Below are 23938 nucleotides of genomic sequence, written 5' to 3'. Positions count from 1 at the left end.
TGAGTTAAATGGACCTACAGATACCCCATGTATTTTAATAACAGCATAATTACATTTACACTAAAAATAGAGGATGAGTTTTGTATAATTAATAATCCTAGGCAAAATCTGTAGGAAATAAGGAGACATATTTTTGATGGACAATGAACTAACCCTTGTCATCTGAAGCAGTGGGCCATATCTGATTTCCGTTTCTCTAAATAGCAATTCAAGAGGAACATGCACAGTAGTAATGCCACTACTAATGCCACTACTATAGTTGTCTTGAGATTATCTAAATCACCATAAGTAAGCTGCATAACTTAAGATACATGGCCAGCTATTTATTTTGAATAAAAACATTAGAAGATTTAAATGGCAAGGATTTATTGTTCACTAATGTACATTTAAAAGAAGCCCTGGGGTAAGCACTCATCTGAACCTTTTTTAATCTTCCAGCTTATAAATTATACTGCTAAATTAACATAGAAGCAAATGAGCTTTTCTTATATGCCATAGAGAATTGTAGATCATAGAGGACTTCCTGAATCTATCCTTTGGAAAATCTCTGAAAGGTACATTTAACTCAAATCTCTTTCCAATCATAAAAGTTGGTTGCCTTGATTGGAAACACAAGTATAAACTAATGCTAAGTAAATTGAATTTTGTTCAGAACATTCCATTAGAATTTCTACTCAGGTTTATTAACAGTAAAAAATTCCAACCTTTTTCTAGGAAATTATTTCATATAATTATATTGTACTAGATTATTTAAGACACGAATGAGTAATATATTAGAGAAAGATCATACGATAAATGATAAAAAAAATACTTAGGAAGAGAAATATAAATTATCCATGTATATTCTATGTTTAGAGTAGCACTAGAAATGAGTTTAACACATCTAATTCTGGATCTTCACTGACTTCTGCTTTTGTGTTTATTTTCTTTCTCAATGGCCCCTGCAGTTTCTGAAGGATTAGTCCTCTCCTGCTCTTGGGAGAATAACATGCTTCATTTATCTCCTCCAAGCAGATGCCTCTCTCTCAAATCTATGCTTCAACTCTTCTTTCTTGCCACAGTCCCTCCTTTGATCTATAATTTCATATTCCCAAGTGAAACTCCCACTGGACTATCCCTTGCTAATGCCAGACAATGAGCCTACAAATGAATCCATCATAAAAGTTAGAGATGAACGATCTTGCACAGTATTTTATATTATGCTCAATTTCCTTTGATAAAATCCTTACTATTCATCTTCACTATTTTGCATGGACTTCTTAACCTCACAGCCTTGATTTTTTTAGCTCCCCTGGGCCATGTGTTCTTTCCCACAAACATATCCTAGAAACATACTCCAAGAGCATCATGGGCAAGGGCAGGGTCATTCTAGTGAATCCCCTGTGACGGCCTTGACTTCACTGATGATGGTGACTACGTCTCTTCTCCACTGTAGTGGTCCTCTTCTGTTTTTCTGCTAGAAAAATTGCGTCTCATGTAACACCAACAGCAAGGATGCCTTTCTCTGCCTCAAGTCCAAAATTTAATTTCCCAGGAACCACTGAAAGAGAAGTAAGACACTGTTTATGTCTAGAAGTTTCTAACTGGACTGCGGAAATGATGATCAACCTACTTTCTTTGCCCTACTTTTATCTGCTGTATGAAAAACTGTCAGATTTTTTTTTCCCTTAAGAAATAAGGGCTACCATATTCCAATTGATCTAAATGTTATTTTAAACCAGTTTTATTTTATTCTTTTGAGTAATTTAATGAAAAAAAAAGAAATCTAGTTTAGCTGTATCCTAGAGGGGATAAAAAATAAAATGGAAAGCAGAATAATGCAACCACCCACTGTGGTCAGAAGGGAGGGTTTTATAAGATTGTTCAACTTTAAGTTTTATAGAGAACCTAATGTGCTGTTATCAAGTCACATAAAGGAGTCCATTAAGACAAAAATCCAAGTTGCACCACTGAACACTCTGTGTACTAATAACATCAGACACCACGTTAACATTATATAGTTGAATAATAAAACATGCCTCAAGGGGTAAAAAGCAAAATGACCATTTCTATAGAGACAGAATTTCAAATATAATTTAATTCGAAATTATACTTCAGAATGAAGGGCTGTCTGTGTAATTTCACCCCTAGTGCACAGAAATAAGAGGGATATTCTGGCTAATAAGTCATGGTAGCAAGGAATTTTTACTCTGAAGAGATAGAAATCCCTAGAGTTCCAGAAATAATTTGATTTTCCCAGTATCCAGTGGAGAACATGGATAGCCAAAGCTATATACATTTTGCTGTTATTGTTCAGCCACAAAGTCATATCTGACTCTTTGTGACCCCAGGGACTGCAGCACACCAGGCTTCTCTGTCCTCACTATCTCCTGGAGTTTGCTCAGGTTCATGTCCATTGAGTTGGTGATGCTATCTAACCATCTCATCTTCTGCCAACCTCTTCTCCTTTTGCCTTCAATCTTTCCCAGCATCAGCTCTTTTCCAGTGAGTCAGCTCTTCACATCAGGTGGCCAAAGTATTGAAGCTTCAGCATCAGTCCTTCCAATGAAAATTCAGGATTGATTTCCTTTAGGGCTAACTGGTTTGATTTCCTTGCTGTCCAAGGGACTCTCAAGAGTCTTCTCCAGTACCAAAGCTCTTAAACATCAATCTTTGGCCCTTAAGTTTCCTTATGGTCCAACTCTCACATCTGTACATGACTCCTGGAAAAACCATGGCTTTGACTATACGGACCTTTGTTGACAAAGTGATGTCTCTGCTTTTTAATATGCTGTCTAGGTTTGTCCAAGCTTTTCTTCCAGGAAACATGTGTCTTTTAATTTTATGGCTTCAGTCAGTGTCCCCAGTGGTTTTGGAGCTCCAGCAACTCATATTTAGTATCTCTACTCTGTCCAAGTCATCTTATGAAATGTAAGGATTGTGAATTGATTTCTTGCCAATAATCACTAATTTTTGTCATCTAAATAATTGTTTCCATGTAAAAGATTGCTTATACACCTACTTGAGAAAAAGTGTAGGAAATTTGAGAAATAAAACTTCAACATTGAGAGGGATTATTTTGAAAATCATACCAGGATCATCTAATTTGACTTTTGCATTGCTTAACTCAAGGGTGGATACTTTTCTCCAAAGGTATTTTTAAATATTTTTATTATTGTGCAAACCAAAAGTGTGTAAGAAGCTAACATAAATGCAAATAATTTGACTGATTTCATCATTCACTTAATGATGAACACTAATGTTGCTTCCATGTCTTGGCTATTGTGAATAATGCTGCAGTGACCATGGGAGTACAGAAATCTTTTCTGGATAGCTTTTTCATTTCCTTCAGGTAAATGTGCACAAGTGGAATTGTTGGAGCACAAGGTAGTTCTATTTTTAATTTCTTAATGAACCTCCATAATTTTTTCCTTAATGGTTACACCAATTTACATCCCCACCAACAGTGCATAAGTGTCCCTTTTCCTCTGCATCCTCTCCAGTGCTTTGTATTTCTTATCTTTTTGACAATATTTGATAACAAGCATTCTGAGAGAAGTGAGATGATATCTCCTTTTGGTTTTGGTTTGTATTTCTTTGATAACAGATGATGTTGAGCACATTTTCATTGCTGCCCATCTTTATGTCTTCTTTGAAAAATGTCTATTAAGCTCCTCTGCCTATTTTTTAATTTTAATTTTTGCTATGGAGTTATATGAGTTTTTATATATTCTGGATATTAACACTTTATCAGCTATATGATATGTTCTCTCCCATTTGGTACCTATACACGGCAAAGTTTACATATGAGGTCAAGAGATCAGTTCGGTTCACTTCAGCTTCTCAGTCATATCCAACTCTTTGTGACCCCAAGAAACGCAGGACGCCAGGCCCCCCTGTCCATCACCAACTTCCGGAGTTTACCCAAACTCATGTCCTTTGACTCGATAATGCCATCCAACCATCCAATCATCCTCTGTCGTCCTCTTCTCATCCTGCCCTCAATCTTTCCCAGCATCAGGGTCTTTTCAATGAGTCAGCTCTTCGCATCAGGTGGCCAAAGTATTGGAGTTTCAGCTTCAACATCAGTCCTTCCAATGAACACCCAGGACTGATCTCCTTTAGGATGGACTGGTTGGATCTCCTTTCAGTCCAAGAAACACTCAAGAATCTTCTCCAACACCACAGTTCAAAAGCATCAATTCTTCGGCGCTCAGCTTTCTTCACAGTCCAACTCTCACATCCATACATGACCACTGGAAAAACCATAGCCTTGACTAGACGGACCTTTGTTGTCTAGGTTGGTCATAACTTTTCTTCCAAGGAGCAAACATCTTTTAATTTCATGGCTGCAATCACCACCTGCAGTGATTCTGGAGCCTCCAGAAATAAAGTCTCACCATTTCCACTGTTTCCCCACCTATTTGCCATGAAGTGATGGCACCAGATGCCATGATCTTCGTTTTCTGAATGTTGAGCTTTAAGCCAACTTTTTCACTCTTCTCTTTCACTTTCATCAAGAGGCTCTGTAGTTCTTCTTCACTTTCTGCCATAAGGGTGGTGTCATCTGCATATCTGAAGTCATTGATAATTCTCCCAGCAATCTTGATTCCAGCTTGTGCTTTATCCAGCCCAGTGTTTCTCATGATGTACTCTGCATATAAGTTAAATAAGCAGGGTGACAGTATATAGCCTTGATGTACTCCTTTCCCGATTTGGAATTAGTCTGTTGTTTCATGTCCAGTTCTTTCTGTTGCTTCCTGACCCACATACAGACTTCTCAAGAGGCAGGTCAGATGGTCTGGTATTCCCATCTCTTTCAGAATTTTCCACAGTTTGTTGTGATCCACACAGTCAAAGGCTTAGACATTCTAGGAATCAGCAAACTAAAATGGACTGGAATGGGTGAATTTAACTCAGATGACCATTATATCTACTACTGTGGGCAGGAATCCCTTCGAAGAAATGGAGTAACCGTCATGGTCAAAAAAAGAGTGCAAAATACAGCTCTTGGATGCAATCTCAAAAACGACAGAATGATCTCTGTTCATTTCCAAGGCAAACCATTCAATATCACGTAATCCAAGTCTATGTCCCAACCAGTAACACTGAAGAAGCTGAAATTGAACGGTTCTATGAAGGCCTACAAGACCTTCTAGAAAGTGAAAGTGAAGTCACTCAGTCGTGTCCAACTCTTTGCGACCCCATGGACTGTAGCCTACCAGGCTCCTCGGTCCCTGGGATTTTCCAGGCATGAATACTGGAGTGGGTTGCCTTCTAGAACTAACACTTAAAAAAGATGTCTTTTTCATTATAGGGGACTGGAATGCAAAAGTAGGAAGTCAAGAAACACCTGGAGGAACAGGCAAATTTGGCCTTGGAGTACCGAATGAAGCAGAGCAAAGGCTAATAGAGCTTTGCCAAGAGAACACACTTGTTATAGCAAACACTGTCTTCCAACAGCATAACAGAAGACTCTACACATGGACATCACCAGATGGCCAATACTGAAATCAATAGATAAGAAGGTGTCAAAAATAAATGGGCACTGATTTTACTTTATGAAGCTTGGAAAATAGCACTCTTTTAGGAGAGGTAATAATGAGCAGTTTGCTCCCCTTTTCTCAATGATTCCATCCTATTCTGAACCACCAGCTCTGGTCTATGTTGCTAAGCCTAGGAAATCTTCACATGTTTGTAGTCTGCTCTTTTCCAAACTCCAAAAGAACAACTTAATAATGCAGCTGAGACCAAATCATCAATTAGCAATTCATCACAGGATATCTAGTTCACAGGACCTTAGATAGAAGCCCATCTCTTAGTGTAGGAGACATTAACAGTTACATCTGCAGGCGTAGCCTCCTAGTACATAGCCTGGAAAGAAATTCAATTAAATCAACATTCTGAGCTCTGGCTGTAACATTTATGTTACTGCTGTACATCTGGTGTCCATTCAAGAGCTGAAACAAAAAAGGAAGTCACAGCTGACATTATTGGTATTGGATCAAGCAAATAGTCTATTGCTTTAGGGAGGGAAAAAAAAAAAAAACCTAAATGAAACAATGAGGGCTTGAAATATCACAGAGTAAGCATGGACAGCCTCACTGAAAGAAATTTGCTCCATTTGGAGAATAAGTGATAAAGAAAGTAAACACAAATGAAAAAAATACACAGGTAATACACATGGAAATCAAGTACTTTTTCATAGAAGAAACTATAAATAACATATGATTTATGTATATATAAAGAATGTATGATTTATATGGGCTTTCCAGTTGGCTCAGTGGGTAAAGAATCTGCCTGCAATGCAGGAGACATGGGTTCAGTCCCTGAGTTGGGAAGATCAAGATCCCATGGAAAAGGAAATGGCAACCCACTCCAGTATTTTTGCCTGGATAATCCCATGGACAGAGGAGCCTAGCATGCTGCAGTCCATGAGGTTGCAAAGAGTTGACTTGAAGGGACTGAGCACACACACATGATTTATATATTACTTTAGCAGAAAAAAAAACTCAATGGCATTTTAAAAAGTTAAAAAGACATGCCTATTCATGGTCTTGTGTGTGGAAGTGGCTGTAAATTCCTTCTTCAAATATTTACTGAGTATTTAACTTCATACCAAACACTATTCTAGCACCAGCATTGCATGTTGAACAAGGCAGGTATGATTCTTTCCTTCATTGAACTTATTTTCTTATTGGAATGGATAGAAATATTCAAGTAAATATAGGCTTAAAATTATTTTTGAAATTATGAATTCTATGGAGAAAATCACAGTAAGAAGTGAAATCAGGAGTTAGTGAGGTGGGTAGAAAATTATGTTGGATGGTGGTCTGAAAAGGCCTCTTTAAGGTGGGAATTTGAGCCTGTTTGAAGAGTAGAGTACAGGCACTGAGCTCCAGGAAAAGAAAGAATGACAACAAAGGCTGTGAGCCAGGAAAAATCTTGGAATATTTGAGGAAAAGGAAGATAAGCAGGGCATCTAGAGAACAATGTATGAGGAAGAGGGAAGTCAGAGACATGGAAGTCGAAGACAAGTTCAGAGAGCAGTCCCTCTCTAGCTAGTCATTTGTTATGACTTACAGTTCAGCTATGGTTTGTCCAGAAGTCATGTAAGGATGTGAGAGTTGGATCATAAAGAAGGCTGAGTGCCAAAGAACTGATGCTTTCAAATTGTGGTGCTGGAGAAGACTCTTGAGAGTCCCTTGGACTGCAAGGAGATAAAACCAGTTGATCCTAAAGGAAGTCAGTCCTGAATATTCATTGGAAGGACTGATGCTGAAGCTGAAGCTCCAATACTGATGCGAAGAGCTGACTCCTTGGAAAAGACCCTGAATCTGGGAAAGATTGAAGGCAAGAGGAAAAGAGGGTGACACAGGATGAGATTATTAGATAACGTCACTGATTTGATGGACATGAATCTGAGCATACTCCAGGAGATGGTAAGGGACAGGGAAGCCTGGTGTGCTGTAGTGCATGGGGTCACACAGTTCAGGTTAAAAATGTGAAATAATAGTTCATTTCACTGGTACTTTAAAAGAGGGCAATGATGAGGTCAGCTCTTGGCTGGGCTCTGGATTAAAGGAAATTTCTGACGTTGACAGCTGCCCCTGGGACAGTGATTGGTATCAAAAACCAGGTGTCAGAAGCAAGCAGTTAGGAGGAACAAGAGAGGAAGATTTTGGGGGTATAACCTACTCTTATCTTTTTTCTGAGACATGTTTACAATACTTCTTTGGACTGAGAAGCAGAGAAATTCCACTGATTTAGAAGCATAAGATTTTGTGTTTTCACTAAGAAGTTCCTAAGATATTGTGTAATGGAAATATTTCTTTCTAAACCTTGAGTATATTCTCCATGGGTTATTGCAATTGTGTTATGCAACTCCTGATTCCTATTAGCTCTTATATTTTATGATCATTTGAGACTTGGATCTAGCTGTAGCAAGACTGAGGCAAGGGATGGTTAAAATCTGAATGTACCCAGAATCAGTTAAGATTTCAGATTTGGGGAAGAAGAAAAGTTCCTAACAATTTGGCAGAACAATACAACAAGACAACAGATGATAAGCAGAAGGAAGGTCTGGAGTCACTGAGCTTCCAAAAGTCCTGTGTTTAAGGGAAAATTACCTCGTGGAATCTCAGAATGGATTCCATGGAATCTGAGAGTTTTATGTCAAAATTTCAACATCTAGAAGAATTCAAAGAGGAAGGATTTGTCGGGAAAGGGAATTGGGCACAATATTGTGATGGAAGTGATCCAAGTGAAAAGTTTAAGTGATGCATCTTGGTTCAGAATTGACTCAGAACAGGTGTATCAGATGTCTTGTGGTCTTTCAAAAAGATGGACATCAAGAAAGCTGTGGTACATATACACAATGGAATATTACTCAGTCATTAAAAAGAATACATTTGAATCAGTTCTAATGAGGTGGATGAAACTGGAGCCTATTATACAGAGTGAAGTAACCCAGAAAGAAAAACACCAATACAGTATACTAATGCATATATATGGAATTTATAAAAATGGTAACGATAACCCTATATGCAAGACAGCAAAAGAGACACAGATGTATAGAACAGTTTTTTGGACTCTTTGGGAGAAGGTGAGGGTGGGATGATCTGAGAGAATAGCATTGAAACATGTATATTTTCATATGTGAAAGAGATTGCCAGTCCAGGTTCGATGCTTGAGACAGGGTGCTCAGGGCTGGTGCATTGGGATGACCCAGAGGGATGGGATGGGGAGGGAGGTGGGAATGGGGTTCAGGATGGGGAACACATGTAAACCCGTGGCTGATTCATGTCAATGTATGGCAAAAACCACTACAATATTGTAAAGTAATTCAGTTCAGTTCAGTCGCTCAGTTGTGTCCAACTGTTTGCGACCCCATGAATCATAGCACGCCAGGCCTCCCTGTCCATCACCAACTCCCAGAGTTCACTCAAACTCATGTCCATCGAGTCGGTGATGCCATCCAGCCATCTCATCCTCTGTCGTCCCCTTCTCCTCCTGCCCTCAATCGCTCCCAGCATCAGGGTCTTTTCCAATGAGTCAACTCTTCGCATCAGGTGGCCAAAGTATTGGAGTTTCAGCTTCAGCATCATCCTTCCAATGAACACCCAAAACTGATCTCCTTTATGATCTCCTTGCAGTCCAAGGGACTCTCAAGAGTCTTCTCCAACACCACAGTTCAAAAGCATCAATTCTTCGGTGCTCAGCTTTCTTCACAGTCCAACTCTCACATCCATACATGACCACAGGAAAAACCATAGCCTTTACTAGACGGACCTTTGTTGGCAAAGTAATATTTCTGCTTTTCAATATGCTATATAGGTTGGTCATAACTTTCCTTCTAAGGAGTAAGCGTCTTTTAATTTCATGGCTGAAATTACCATCTGCAGTGATTTTGGAGCCCCCAAAAATAAAGTCTGACACTGTTTCCACTGTTTCCCCATCTATTTGCCATGAAGTGATGGGACTAGATGCCATGATCTTCGTTTTCTGAATGTTGAGCTTTAAGCCAACTTTTTCACTCTCCTCTTTCACTTTCATCAAGAGGCTTTTGAGTTCCTCTTCACTTTCTACCATAAGGATGGTGTCATCTGCATATCTGAGGTTATTGATATTTCTCCCGACAATCTTGATTCCAGCTTGTGCTTCCTTCCAGCCCAGCGTTTCTCATGATGTACTCTGCATAGAAGTTAAATAAGCAGGGTGATAATATACAGCCTTGACGTACTCCTTTTCCTATTTGGAACCAGTCTGTTGTTCCATGTCCAGTTCTAACTGTTGCTTCCTGCATTACCCTCCAATTAAAATAAATACATTTTTTAAAAATGTGGACATCATTTGGAAAGATCACTCCACCCAAAGGAGATATTTGATTAATTGTGAGCTTGCCTTTGATGATTTTTTCTCACACAAATCAGGATAAATAAATATAGAGAATATTTTTTAGGCTTCTGATAGCCAAGTGGAGTGACCGTGATAACTTACTGTTACACATATAAAAGGAGTAAAATGTTATATGTATGGACTCAACCTCATTTTTTAAAATACAGCTTTAAAAATTTGGTATTGCAAAGTATGACTGGGCAAGAGATAACATTATTCAACAAGAATATTTTTAAAAAAATAAGAATTCTCAATCATAAAGGTCACAAGAAGCATACTGTGTTTTCTGGGTTGCCTTTTCTGGTGTAGAACCATGTAAGCTGGGGCAGCAGTAATGTGGGGTCCTGTATTGTCACTATACTGCACCCCAGGCAGAGCCTCTGTTCCACAAAGTGGAAGAGAAGAGCCCCCAGTTCTTAACTGCACTACACAGGGCCACGGGCTGCTGGGGGCAAGATGAGAAGTGCTGATACCCCTCTCTTCCCCAGAAGATAACCCTCTGATGGGGAGCTGGGAAATGAGGACAGGGAGGCCATGTTCTTGGTGACAGCAATGCCCAAGTCCATTTCCAATGGACTGTCCCTGTTGCTGAGCTGGGTGTGGGGAGGGAGAGTCTTGGTTCAAATATCACAGACGTGCCTTTCTTACACAACTCTTCATAGGTTGCCTCAAGTAGAGGTTTCTTCAGTTCCTGTTTGTCCTTAGGACAATTTCCAGAGACTTGAAATTTTGTTTTAAATATTACCTTTATCTGCTTCACCTGGGAACAGTTCAGTGGCGTTCCTTACATTTTCATCACCCTCTACTTTGCTGTCAATCCATCATCAATGCATTATTCTTTTCTGTCTCTTTGTGAAGCCACATAAAGTTCATTTAACAATAAAAAAAATCATATAATAATAACACAAGTATTCATGTGCTACATGTTAAGTCGCTTCATTCATGTCCGACTCTTTGTGACCCCATGGAGTATAGCCCGCCAGGCTCCTCTGTCCTTGGGATTTTCCAGGCAAGAATACTGGAGTGGGTTGCCATTCTCTTCTCCAGGGGATCTTCCTGACCCAGGCATCAAATCTGGATCTCCTGTATAGCAGGCAGGTTCTTTACTGTGTGAGCCACCAGGGAAGCCCACAAGTATTTACGCAGGATAATTATTCAGTGCACTTCTGTGTTTCTAAGCAAGCTTTAAGTAGACCAATACATGACTTTTTCTTCTTCTAGACTTGCATAAGAGAAAGAAGCTCTTTCCATTTCTGCAGTCTGTGAATATACTGCCAACAAGTTACTGCTGGTAATGGAAGGGAGCCAGCATGAAGTTTATTGATGCGGGCTAAAGGGGAAGATTAAGGGATATATACTGAACACCCAGTCCTTAGTGTTTCCATCAAATTGTTTAAGTGAATTATTGAACATCTGGCTCAAGGAAAAGGCTTCATCGGGTCAGTATTGATGGTGTTTTCTTGGGCTCTCTTCCCTACCATACATAGCCTACTCTTCCTAATTCCCCAATTCCATCAACATTTACACTCATTTAGAATATCACAAGCAGGGCATTGTGCCAAAGTCACTCAGGGACGTTCAACATTGACATGGCTGGAAAGGTGGTCATGGTGTGTTTATGAATGTGTCCTCTGAAATGAGAATGGCAGGAATGCTATTGTGTAGATTTATCCAATACCTCTAGGTGCCCATGACAATCTGATTTTCAGAGAAACTTATTTCATGGCATTTTTTCTGTCCTCTGGTCAGAGAGATGAGGGTTTAAGAAGGTGAAGAAAATAGTGAAGAGACAGATCAGACCCTGAGTGCAGACTGACAAGCCAGTGGAGCAAAGAGGGGGGACCCTAGAGATGATAAACACGGGAAAGTCTGGGACTTGCTAACTGTTGTCTAATCAGAATGTCAAAGCCTCTGCCATGCCTCTAGTTCATTTGCTTTTTAAAAAAACTTTTGGGCTAAGCCTTCGGGCTTGATTTACCTTTTGAAATAAAACATTGGCAGGCTTAGAACATCACACCACACAGCACATGTGGATGGTGTGGGGAGAAAACAAACAGAATCAGAAAGGACTAAATTGTTTCTAACTCAAAAGGGAAAGCTGGTAGGGGAATGCAGACCACCAACACTGAATAATTTCATCTCACTATGAATATTAATAGCACATTCTCTGAGAAGGCAAGTCAGCAAGGTAATGACTGAAGGATGTGGATGGAGTGTGTTTTGTTTCTTCTTGGGAACAACATTCTTTGACTGCAGTAGCTGGTGAATTAAATACAGTTCTGACTGCATGGACATCTAGCCTAAACTGAAGAGATTTCCTCATTTATGTTATAGGTTTGGTGCAGAAAATCAAGTCGGGGGATGCAGGTAAAAAACATATCTTTGTCCTAGAACTCAAATGAACTTCATTGGATATTCACATCAAACAAACTAGATAATCTTCACACTGGATTTTGTCCTTTACCGACACACTGTAAATGAATAGAAATAGTTTCAGCTAGAACTGTCACACTTTTATCCAGAAGGGTTTTATTCAAAACATTCCCATGATAAAATTGGCCATGTGGTAGAAAGTAAGAAAAAAAAAGGAGTATTTCAATGTTTGCGTGGGCAATCCCTCAAGTTTACATTCTGTCTACTGAACTGTAGATGTAATACAAAAAATACTTTAGAAGAGTGTTCTCTCCTACAGCTGCTTTAGGAGTAATTAGATATTATAAGAATATTTATTCCAGGAGGGGTTGGGGGAAAAGAGACTGAGAGTGATAGCCAACAGACCAGACTTTAATTGCCTGCAAAATTGGACTTCAAATCCTGATCATTTGTTAAATCTTGGTCCTCCCTACCAGGTTCCAAGCTTGCAAGGCAAAGATTCAGTTTTTGTTGTTGTTAGAGATTCACTCTTATCTATTGCTGAATGTGCAGTTTTAAAACACTGCCTAAAAACACATTAGCTATGATAAATAAATGAATACTATTCTCAGATATTTTCAAGGAAGAAAATAATGTTTGGGGGATAAAGTTACTGACTGTCACCTTTCCTTGATTTTCTAGAGTTAGCAGCATCAGGAAAAGACACGTTTGAGTCCACATGGGACAAAGCTCCAGCTTCTTAGCTTGGGGCTGGATTATAAACCTGGTGTTGGAATCTTTAAAGAGACAGAAATACTCTGCTTCTTCTGTAGCCAGGAACATGATAGTCGTGTACTTTCTCACTTCCTTTTAAGATATGATTTTCACCAATGAAACAAGAGCAGAAGTGCCATGCTACATTTCTGAAAGCCTGTGCACAATGGTTCTTGTTTCCTGCCATGGTCATTTTGGAAGTATGGATCAAGTTGGACCCTCCGTCAGCCAAGGTCACTGAGTGACCGGGGAGATGAGAGCCTACCAATCCCTGAAACCAAACACTTTTCAAATGTTACTGCCTGCTGTCAGTTCTAGGATTGAAAACACAATCGTTTCCTCCACTTATTTTTTCCACAATTAGAAATGAATGGGATATCACTTAAAACTGTACAGAAAAGCCAATGAGTGGAACGCTGATCATCTGAGATGAGGTTCACCTCCACAGTCTCTGAATAACAGCCCGAGTGCTTATTTAGCAGTTTAGATGGTTGGTTAGACTGTCGAAAAGAATGCTAACTTTCCATACTTAGATTCACTTTGTGTCCAGTTTTACAACTTGTCATATTTTTCTTAAAATTAATGTCACAAACCTTAAACTGCAGTGTACTGGTGAAGTTTCTTGGGAGTATTCTATAGCTAATAAAGATAAAGATACTTTATGTTTAAACATTATGAGAACAAAAATACTTGCAGTATAACAACACGGGGCTTCCCAGGCAGCTCAGTGGTAAAGAATCCACCTGCCAATTCAGGAGGCATAATGAGACATGGGTTTGATCCCTGGATCAAGAAGATTGCCCTGGAGAAGGAAATGGCAACCCATTCCAGTATTCTTGCCTGGAAAATCCCATGGACAGTGGAGCCTGGCAGGCTACAGTCCATGGGGTCCCAAAAGAGTCAGACATGACTTAGAGACTAAAAAACAACAAGTATGACAACATAAGATAGTCTTGTAGAATGAGACAAGCTGCTGCTGCTGCTGCCAAGTCACTTCAGTCATGTCCGACTCTGTGCAACCCCATACATGGAAGCCCACCAGGTTCCACCGTCCCTGGGATTCTCCAGGCAAGAACACTGGAGTGGGTTGCCATTTTCTTCTCCAATGCATGAAAGTGAAAAGTGAAAGTGAAGTCGCTCAGTCGTGTCTGACTCTTCGAGACCCCATGGACTGCAGCCTACCAGACTCCTCCATCCATGGGATTTTCCAGGCAAGAATACTGGAGTGGGATGCCATTGCCTTCTCCGCATGAGACAAGCTATGAGATTTAATAATATTATTCTTTATCCTTAGGATATATGGCAATGCTGAGAGATGTGAGTATAAATAGAATTGCAGATTAAAAATCTATTAAAAATATCTATAGTAATGAATGGTAATTTAAGGACTTGTTCTTCAATAGGAATAAGCCAAGTCTAAATACCTGATATAATTGTGTGGTTCAAATAGCTTCGGGAAAGTGATTAGGCTTAGATTTTTTACTTCACTTCCGGCTATCTTGGAAGAAATGTATCCAGATACCACTTTTCTACCTTTCCTCTTTTTCCTAAACTAAATTCCCAGTAACTGTAATATTCATATGAAAAGGGAAAGTGTTAGTTGCTCAATCATGTCTGACTCTTTGCGACCCAGTCTCCTCTGTACATGGAATTCTCCAGGCAAGAATACTGGAGTGGGTAACCATGCTCTTCTCCAGGGGATCTTCCCGACCCAGGGATCAAACCCAGGTCTCCTGCATTGCAGGCAGATTCTTTACCTTCTGAGCCACCAGGAAAGCCCAATATTCATGTACTTAGTAACTATAATCATAATAACAACAATACACATATATCTTCTAACATACAACAACAATCATATCTCATTTGTAGTTTGAACTTCATATAACTAAATTTCAGCTCACTGATGTCCCATGTCAACCTAATGAGATGGGAGCTACTATTATTTTTACTTTTAATGATAAAAAACTGGGTGAAAGAAAGGCTGTGCATAATGTTCTTGGAGCCTTGTATATTTGCCTGTCTTTTTGACCTTCCTTCACACCTGACACGTGAGCTCCAGATCACCTACCCCACACAGTGTGCTAAAGAAACTCACGACCTACAATTTGGACTAAGACACCTGTACTGTAACTCATGCTCTGCCAGGAACCAGCTGCCCTTATTCTAAAATGGGAAAAATCAGTACTATCAGGTCCTTGTGAGAACTGAATGAGATAATACATGTTAACCACTTAGATTGGTGCCTGCCACATAGCAAAGTCTCAATAAATATCAGTTCAACTATCATTATTCAACTATTCTTGCTTCTCAGCCACCAAAAATATTTAGGCTATGAAAAAACATTGCCAGTTGACCCGTTAGAAATGACTGCTATGTAATTACAGCCTACTTTGAGCTCATCTTCTGAGTACTCTTTAAGCTATTTGCCAACACAGTCTGTCAAATGTTATTCATTCTGAAGCCTGTGCTAGACCCACTCAGAGTTTGCCACAAAAGTGCAAAGTCATACAGCATGAATTTCTTCATCCACAACATAGAAATTAATTGAGTTTACAAGAAGGCAGTGCAGTGGACATGGTAAAACTCAGCTTTTGGAGTCAGATTCCCCAGTTTTAACTCTAGCTCTGCTGCTCCTTGTACCTCGCTTTTCTCATCTTTAAAGTGAAGATGCTCATAATTTCTACTTAAAAGATGTATTTTGAGGCTTGAGTACATTAATATATGGAAAGTTCTTTCAACAGTTCCTGAAATATAGTAAGCATTATATGTTTTTTAATTGAAGTATAGTTGATTTACAATATTGTATTAGCTTCAGTTGTGTAACAAGCTTTGCTAGCATGAATTAATCAAAGCTGTTAGATATCAACGATGAACTTATTAGCTACAGCTCAGGATTCAAAGAAAAAAGGTATAATCTGTATATAATATCTTCTCTCAAAGAATTTAGAGTGTTCAGGGAGTTAGAGATGATAACGCAGCTAGAAGGCCAGGTGGTAAGTAAAATAGAAGAAGATATATGCATATATGTGGAATTTGAAAAAAAAAAAAACAAAACTGGTATAGACAAGCCTATTTTCAAAGCAGAAATAGAGACACAGATGTAGAGAACAAACTATGGATACCAAATGGGGTAAAATGGGGTAGAATGAATTGGGAGACTGGAATTGACATGCACATATTATTGATACTATGTATGTGTGTGTGTGTGTGTGCATGCTCAGTTGCTCAATCATGTCTGACTCTTTGTGACCCTGTAGACTGTAGCTCACCAGGCTCCTCTGTCCAAGGAATTTTCCAGACAAGAATACAGGAGTGACTCGCCATTTCCTTCTCCAGGGGATCCTCCCAACCTAGGGATCAAACCCACATCTCTTGCACCTCCTACACTGGCAGGCAGATTCTTTAACACTTGTACGACTTGGAAAGCCCAGTACTATGTATAAAATAGATAACTAATGAGAACCCACTGTACAGCACAGGGAACTCGACTCAATGCTCTGTGGTGACCCAAATGGGAAGGAAGTCCAAAAAGAGGGGATATATGTATACGTATAGTTGATACACTTAGCTGTTCAGTAGAAATTAACACAGCATTGTAAAGCAACTCCTGCAATGATAGGTGGGTTCTTTACCTCTAGGACCACCTGGGAAGCCAAAGCAACTTTACTCCAAAAACTTTTTTTGTAATTTAAAAAACATCTTTAAAAAAATGTCCAAAATATTGCAAATGTCCAGTGTACCACAATGCTAGAGTAGTTAGGATGGAAATAAATATTATTTACATTTTATGGGAGAAAGGAATCCAAACTTAGAAAGATGAAACAGTCATGCAGCTACTGAGCGTTAGAGGAGACTCTTGAACCTAAACTTCTAACTTGGGACCCTAGTGTTTCCACTACATCATTCTGTTTTTATTTTCCCACCATTATTTCTTTTCTCACTTGCACATTTTTCTGACAAGCCAGGAAAGAAAAATAGAAGAGAATCTTCTTATCTAGCCACAGAGAAACCAAGCTATTTATATTTGCAGCCATACTTTGCAGTAACAATTCATACTCCTATGTAAAGTTCAGCTCCTCAGTTTAGGGAATTGACCCCATTTTCTCTCAAATACTCAAGTATTTCACTCCTAAAATTCTTCCCTTTCTCCCCTGCATTATTGTTTTCTCATTATTAAAATGTTCCTGCCATCATCCTGGGCTTCCCTGATGGCTCAGTGAGTAAAGAATCCTCTTGCAATGCAGGAAATACGGGAGATGCAGGTTAGATCTCTGGATTGGGAAGATCTCTTGGATGAGAAAATGGCACCCACTCCAGTATTTTTGCATGGGAAATTCCATGGACAGAGGAGCCTGGTGGGCTATAGTCCTTGGGATTGCAAAGAGTCAGACATGATTTAGTATGTATGCACACAGTCATACTAATGTGCTGTAAATCCTATCTCCTCCAGCTTCTGTTCTATTTTCCTGCCTCATTTTATAGCCAAATTTCTGGGAGTAATTTACACTCACTGCCCCTACTTCCCCACCTCTCCTTCTCTCTTAAGCCCATTACAATTATACCACTTTCCCATGGCTTCAGTGAAAGTGCTTTTTAAGGTCATTTATGAGCTCCAGATGGTCAAATCCAACAGTTATTTCCAAGTTTTTAATCTCATGCAGCAGAGTTGGAGAAATAGATAAATAAGTGAAAAGTCAAAAGCCCTGGAGGTTCCCAGAAAAATCTGTTGATCATAGAAGCCTCAGTTATGAAACTTTATGACCAAGAAGCACACTTGGAGTCTTACTGCATCTCCAAAGGCGAATTTACAGAAGTACCCCTGAGATTTGAAACTGGGGTTAAGTCACAACTATGAGTGTGGCATAGTTCTGGAAGGTCAGGATTTGTAAACTGAGTGAGTTTCAAGGGTGTAGGGAAGATGGTGGCCTTATCTTTGGAACAGAAGAGACAGCCAGAATTTGTGTCTGGTCTTGTCTTGGAAAACATGAATCTTGAAGAGCTGCTGTTCACAGTTCTGAACTTTGATAGTTTTGTTGCAGGTTATACTTTGGCACAGGTCATCTATTTTGAGAATCATGCTTCCCTGATGGCTCAGTGGTAAAGAATCTGCCTGCCAAAGCAGGAGATGCAGGTTTGATCCCTGGGTTGGAAAGATACCCTGGAGGAAGAAATGACAACCCACTCCAGTATTCTTGCCTGGGAAATTCCATGGACAGAGGAACCTGGCAGGCTACAGTCCATGGGGTTGCAAAGAGTCGGATATGACTTAGCAACTAAACCGCCAGCAACAGCCATACTTCTGTACAATTTATCTGTTTTGAGAACCATATTATAGTTTGTTTTGCAAGAAAAAGTTTTTATTCCATCTCAAAGGATTCTTACTTCTTTCAAATGGAAGGAAACTGGAAAATTTGGTCTGGATACTCAGTTACTTAGACAGCCCCTTGAGAAGATTTTGGTTCTCATCCTGACACTTGAACTCATTTATAAGCATGCCAATCTATATATTTCTGCTTCTAAGAATCAATGTTTTTAGATGTATTTTCAAGCATATGTCATTTATTTGTACAGTGCCTTTTCAATGACATAAATAGCATCCCATCTGAAGTAGAAACATTGCCATGGCCTGAATTAATAGTTGAGGCTCTAATGGTTAGAGGTTTTCTCTCACCTCAGTCTCCTGGAACATTCCTAAAAACCTAGAAGTAACAAAAAATGACTGAGAATGGAAGCAAACTTAGTGTTCTGTGGTTTGTATGATTTTACTCCATAGTAAAGACTTAGGCCAAGAGATGATAGAGTCATTTCAATTATCTTATTTTCTATTTCATAGAAGTATAGAAACTAAAGATTAGAAATGATGGATGCTCCCATTATATTCCTCCATGGGGTCACTAAGAGTCGGACACGACTGAGCGACTTCACTTTCACTTTTCACTTTCCTGCATTGGAGAAGGAAATGGCAACCCACTCCAGTGTTCTTGCATGGAGAATCCCAGGGACGGGGGAGCCTGGTGGGCTGCCATCTACGGGGTCCCACAGAGTTAGACACGACTGAAGCAACTTAGCAGCAGCAGCAGCAGACAGTAAAAAATCTGTCTGCAATGCAGGAGACTGGGGTTCGATTTCTAGGTCAGCGATATCCTGAGGAGAAGGGAATGCCTACCTACTCCAGTATGCTGCCTGGAAAATCCCATGTGCAGAGGAGCCTGGCAGGCTACAGGCCATGGGGTCATAAAGAGTTGGACACAACTGAGTGGCTAAAACACGCCAGCAGTGAGTTGGCATCACTGATTATCTACCAGCAGAGAAAGACAGAAAAAAGAAAAACAATCTAAAAGACTAATAAAACTAATTCATACTAATAAAATACATTTGATTTTCCCATATGCATATTTTATGAGTCTTTATTAGACCAAGCGTGTGTGTGTGCTTAGTCACTCAGTTGTGTCCAACTCTTTGCAACCCCACAGACTTCCCTGGTAGTACAGATGGTAAAGAATCTGCCTGCAGTGCAGGAGACCAGGGTTCGATTCCTGGGTTGGGAAGATCCCCTGGAGAAGTGAATGGCAATTTACTCCAGTATTCTTGCCTGGAGACTTCCATGGACAGAGGATCCTGGCGAGCTACTGTCTATGAGATTGCTAAGAGTCAGACATGACTGAGTGACTAACACACATAAGACCACATATACTTAAATATTTTCTGAATGATTCAGCTGGTATAACTATCAACTATTTTAATTATGATATTTTAATGCCCCTAAACCCTCAGAATCTGGCCTAAATTGTTTTATCCCAAATAAGTAATTTTCAAAGTTTTCACTGTATTGTGAGATAGTATAATAACAAACAAAAGTCATAGAAATATAGAATGCATTGTAGCAAAATTTTAATAACAGTGAATATAATTTTACAACAGACAGTATAAGGTCTTAAAGAATTATACATTGATTATCTGGAGAATTTTCTTTGGCTTAAGACTTTATCTAGCAGTAATGTTGGAGAGCTCACTGCCTGCTCTATTAGCATTTGAATGCATAATGCAGAAAAAAACTCCAAGAATGTTGAACTGGGTTATCAGCATGTATTGTGATCTATCTTGGACAAGAGCCAAGAGGGCTGTTATCATCTTCCAGTCGTTAGAATATCATTATGGAATTTCTACAAATAGATAGCTATTATTTTGATGCAATTCTAATTGTAGCAGTTGCCATAACAAGCTATGTAGGCTAAGAATACTGGCAACAAAAGTGTTGATCAGATGATTACTGTAACCACTGTATTTGAGATTTTTTAAAGTTGTTTTGCAGCTTAACCAACATTTGTCTGGCATGTTCTTTCTCTGCCAGTGGCAAGTTGTATTCACTGAAGAACAGTAAACACGAGAGGGGAAACTACATGTCTTGGTGCTTTAACTTTTGCAATAGCTGTGCTTTGTTTAAAGCATATAGATAAATGCAGGTGCTTCTTGATATCCTACCCCTCTGTACCCGATAGGAAATATCGTTACTTTGTTTTTTTGCTTATTATTTTTCTGACCACACCGTTGTGGCGTGTGGGATCTAGTTCCCTGATGGGGGATAGAACCTGTGACCACCGCATTGGAAGCATGGAGTCTTAACCACTGGACCGCCAGGCAAGTCCGAAAATACTGCTATACCTTAAGTTAAAGAAGATATTCTACTTTCCTTTCCAACAGTCCATAAACATGCCCTTAAAGCAGCTGCCTGACCATCTTTACTCATGTTATTTCCAAACTTATTTATTATTAATACAGATTTTACAAACACAATATCGAACTTACACTTTTCTGGGGTAACTTTTTCTTCATCTCTACAATCCAGATTTTAATTGTCTATTACTTTGATTCTTCCCATGGTTGTAATTTATCAGGCAGTCATTACCTGTAATTATAGAAAATATGTTTTTATCATCTAACATGGTGGAATATTTCCAAGAATTGACCTGATCCTCTTTAATAATAGTCCTTCTGAAGTACCAACTTGGACACAATGGCACTGAGTCAAAATGTTAAAAATCCTTGTGTGTTGTAAACTTGATTGGAATAGAAATTAACTTGCAGTCCAAAAGTAAATTAGGCACTTTAAGAGAAATGTTAATGAAATGAAAGAAATAGTTTAGTCTTATACTGTATGTTAAAGCAAGGATTTATTTAAGAAACTCTGACAACAGGAAAATTTATTACATCTGTGAAAATATATTATACTTTGTTTATGTGCAATTATAAAATGAGTTATTCTGAAGTCAGTTGTTTTTTTTTCTTTTTTCCTGAACAAAGTTAACAGTCATTTTCTGTAGAATCAGTTAAACAAAGCTGTAGTATACCCGACTCAGCATTTACGATGACACGATAAATGACCCACCTTTAGGTCTGGTCATTAGATTAAAAGAATGTCTTATATTAAGGCAAAATCTCACTGGGAAGCCTGACTAGAGCCTGGACCTCAATTTTATCTAAGTATTTCAATGTACATCACAAATATTAAATGCATTTTCTTCGAATTCGCATAAGCAATGGATTAAGAAAGCTCTGTATAAGCCAAAAAGTAAACCCTGGGAAGGATGCCAAAAACCTAGAAGAAATCGAGGGGTAAAAATGGAAATCAAGGAGCAGACCTAAAAGGATGTAGTGTACCGTGTCTTGACTTGTTTCATCTTCACAGAAACTTGTGTCAGCTTCATCTGGAGACACAGTCCAGGCCCAAGGCCTTGTGCTTGACACTTGGCTTCAGAGTCAGTAAATAAAACTGTCTTCCAACTTCCCTCAGTTTGCCGGACTTTAAATAGCTCAACTATCCCACTATAAAAAGTCACAAAAACAATCGTAAGGACAAAGAACACCTCAGACAAAGGCATCTTGAACGCCTCCCCTGCTCTCCATCCCCAAGGCTATCTGAGCATCAGTCAGGGTCTTTATTTAATCCAACGTCTAAACAGCTATCTGTGCTGCAAACGAACTCTTGCAATGTTGACGCCAACGTACCGTAAGGTCATAAAGTGGTTTTGGATGTATCCCAAAATAGTAACTTTTGTAAAGCACACTTCATGCACCTCCTTAAAATACAATTTCATACAGAACCCCATTATATAAAGCAGACAAAAGCAGATATTCCTTAGTAGAATCTCGGGTGTTAGCCTTTGAACACCTTGAAGGAACTCTTGGACTTCCTAAACAGAGTAAAAATTGTCAGAACTACAATGGAGGTGATGTGGTATAATGATGAGGCAGATGGACCTGGGAGCTAGGCGCTTGGGTTGGGAGTCTGAGCTCTCTCTGCCTTGTTCTAACTGTGTGAGACCACTTCACTTCTCCTATGCCTTGGTTTCCTCATCTGTAATTTGGAGTTATGAGAAATTAAGTGAGTTAACCTGTGTAATTTGAATTGTGGTCCTGGAGAAGATTCTTGAGAGTCCCTTGGACTGAGGGGAGATCAAACCAGTCAATCCTAAAGGAAATGAACTCTGAATATTCATTGGAAGGACTGATGCTGAAGCTGAAGCTCCAATACTTTGGCCACCTGATGCGAAGAGCTGACAATGGAAAAGACCCTGATGCTGGGAAAGATTGAGGAGAAGGGGTTGATAGAGGATAAGATGGTTGGATGGCATCGTTGACTCAGTGAACGTGAGTTTGAACAAACACTGGGACATAGTGAAGATCAGATCACGGGTTGCAAAGAGTCAGACACGACTTAGTGACTGAACAACATGTGTAAAGTTATTTGGAGTAGTCATATACCAATGTTTGTAAAAAAAAAAAAATTCTTCCTTAATTTATTCATTTTAATGTTCTTTGAAACGAAGAGTAAGGACATGTGCTAATATAGGACACAGTTTTATTGCTAGGATATTATATTGGGTTGGCCAAGAAGTTCGTTAGGATTTTTCCAAAAGATGTTACAGAAAAACCTGAACAAATTTTTGGCTAACCCAGTACTTCCTAATAGGACTGTTATTTTGAAATCTGCTATCCATTGGTCGGTCTTATCCTAGAGAAATCAGACACCACTGTGATTCCAGACCTGGATGTGCATGTTTTATGTGTGAATGAATTCCTGTGTGATCTTTTCCCATGTGGGATATGCAATGATTACATTCATTTTTGAAGATTAATGAGAATTAAAAAAAAAACTATAAAATAGTTATTTCTAATTTAGAATCACTTTCTCAATCTGCTCTTCTCTGTCTTTCTCTACCTATTAACTTCATTAACACTAATATAGACTAATATAGTGTTAATACTATCTCTCAAAAATATTCTAGGACATTTTTAATGGCCTCTCGTAATCATTGTGCAATTTTCACTCAGTCTGAAGTAGAGATAAGCCAACCAACAATCCTTTCCCAACCAAGCTGTGTTTTCTACTTGTGTTTCTGGAGTTTGAATAAAACCATCATAAATCAGATAGAATCAAAATTTAAGAAGTAATCATAGTACTGGTTTGCATTAGGTTATTTTTGTATTTTGTTCTGTTTTGTGATAACTCATAAACTGTTTATTTAGACCTTCCCAGGTGATGCAGTGGTAAAGGAATCCAGATGCCAGTGGAGGAGACTCAAGAGATGTGGATTCAATCCCTGGGTCAGGAAGATCTCCTGGAGGAGGAAATGGCAACCCTTCCGGTAGACTTGCCTGGAAAATTCCATGGACAGAGGGAACCTGGTGGGCTACAGCCCATGGGATCACAAAGAGTTGAACAGGATTGAGCACAATTGATTGAAATGTTGAAACAGGCAGGTGTGACATGGGAGATGAAGGATGATGATACCCATCACAACGAAATGTCTGCTTGTCATTATTAATTGTCTGCTGCACTCTGGACATTTCTCTTATTCCTAGCTGACAACATTGGCTGTTGTCTGTCATTCTCTGGCTTCCAATGTAGAGTTTTGATTTTGACAAATATACAGCT

General features: G+C 39.1%; 1 long non-coding RNA gene across 2 annotated transcripts in view; it reads left to right on the top strand.

Moving 5' to 3' along the window:
- The window catches only part of LOC112449047 (uncharacterized), a 75993-nt gene that overhangs the window by 26960 nt on the left and 25095 nt on the right, over positions 1-23938 (top strand). For both annotated transcript variants that reach the window (XR_003037513.2, XR_009496688.1), the window contains exon 2: positions 23530-23763. This is a non-coding gene — a long non-coding RNA (uncharacterized lncRNA). The remainder of the gene's footprint in view (positions 1-23529; positions 23764-23938) is intronic.

The sequence above is a fragment of the Bos taurus genome, chromosome 12, assembly GCF_002263795.3.
Source record: "Bos taurus isolate L1 Dominette 01449 registration number 42190680 breed Hereford chromosome 12, ARS-UCD2.0, whole genome shotgun sequence".
Classification (NCBI taxonomy): Eukaryota; Metazoa; Chordata; class Mammalia; order Artiodactyla; family Bovidae; genus Bos; species Bos taurus.
The sequence above is the reverse complement of the archived record's forward strand: the minus strand, read 5'-3'. Positions and strand labels throughout refer to the sequence as shown.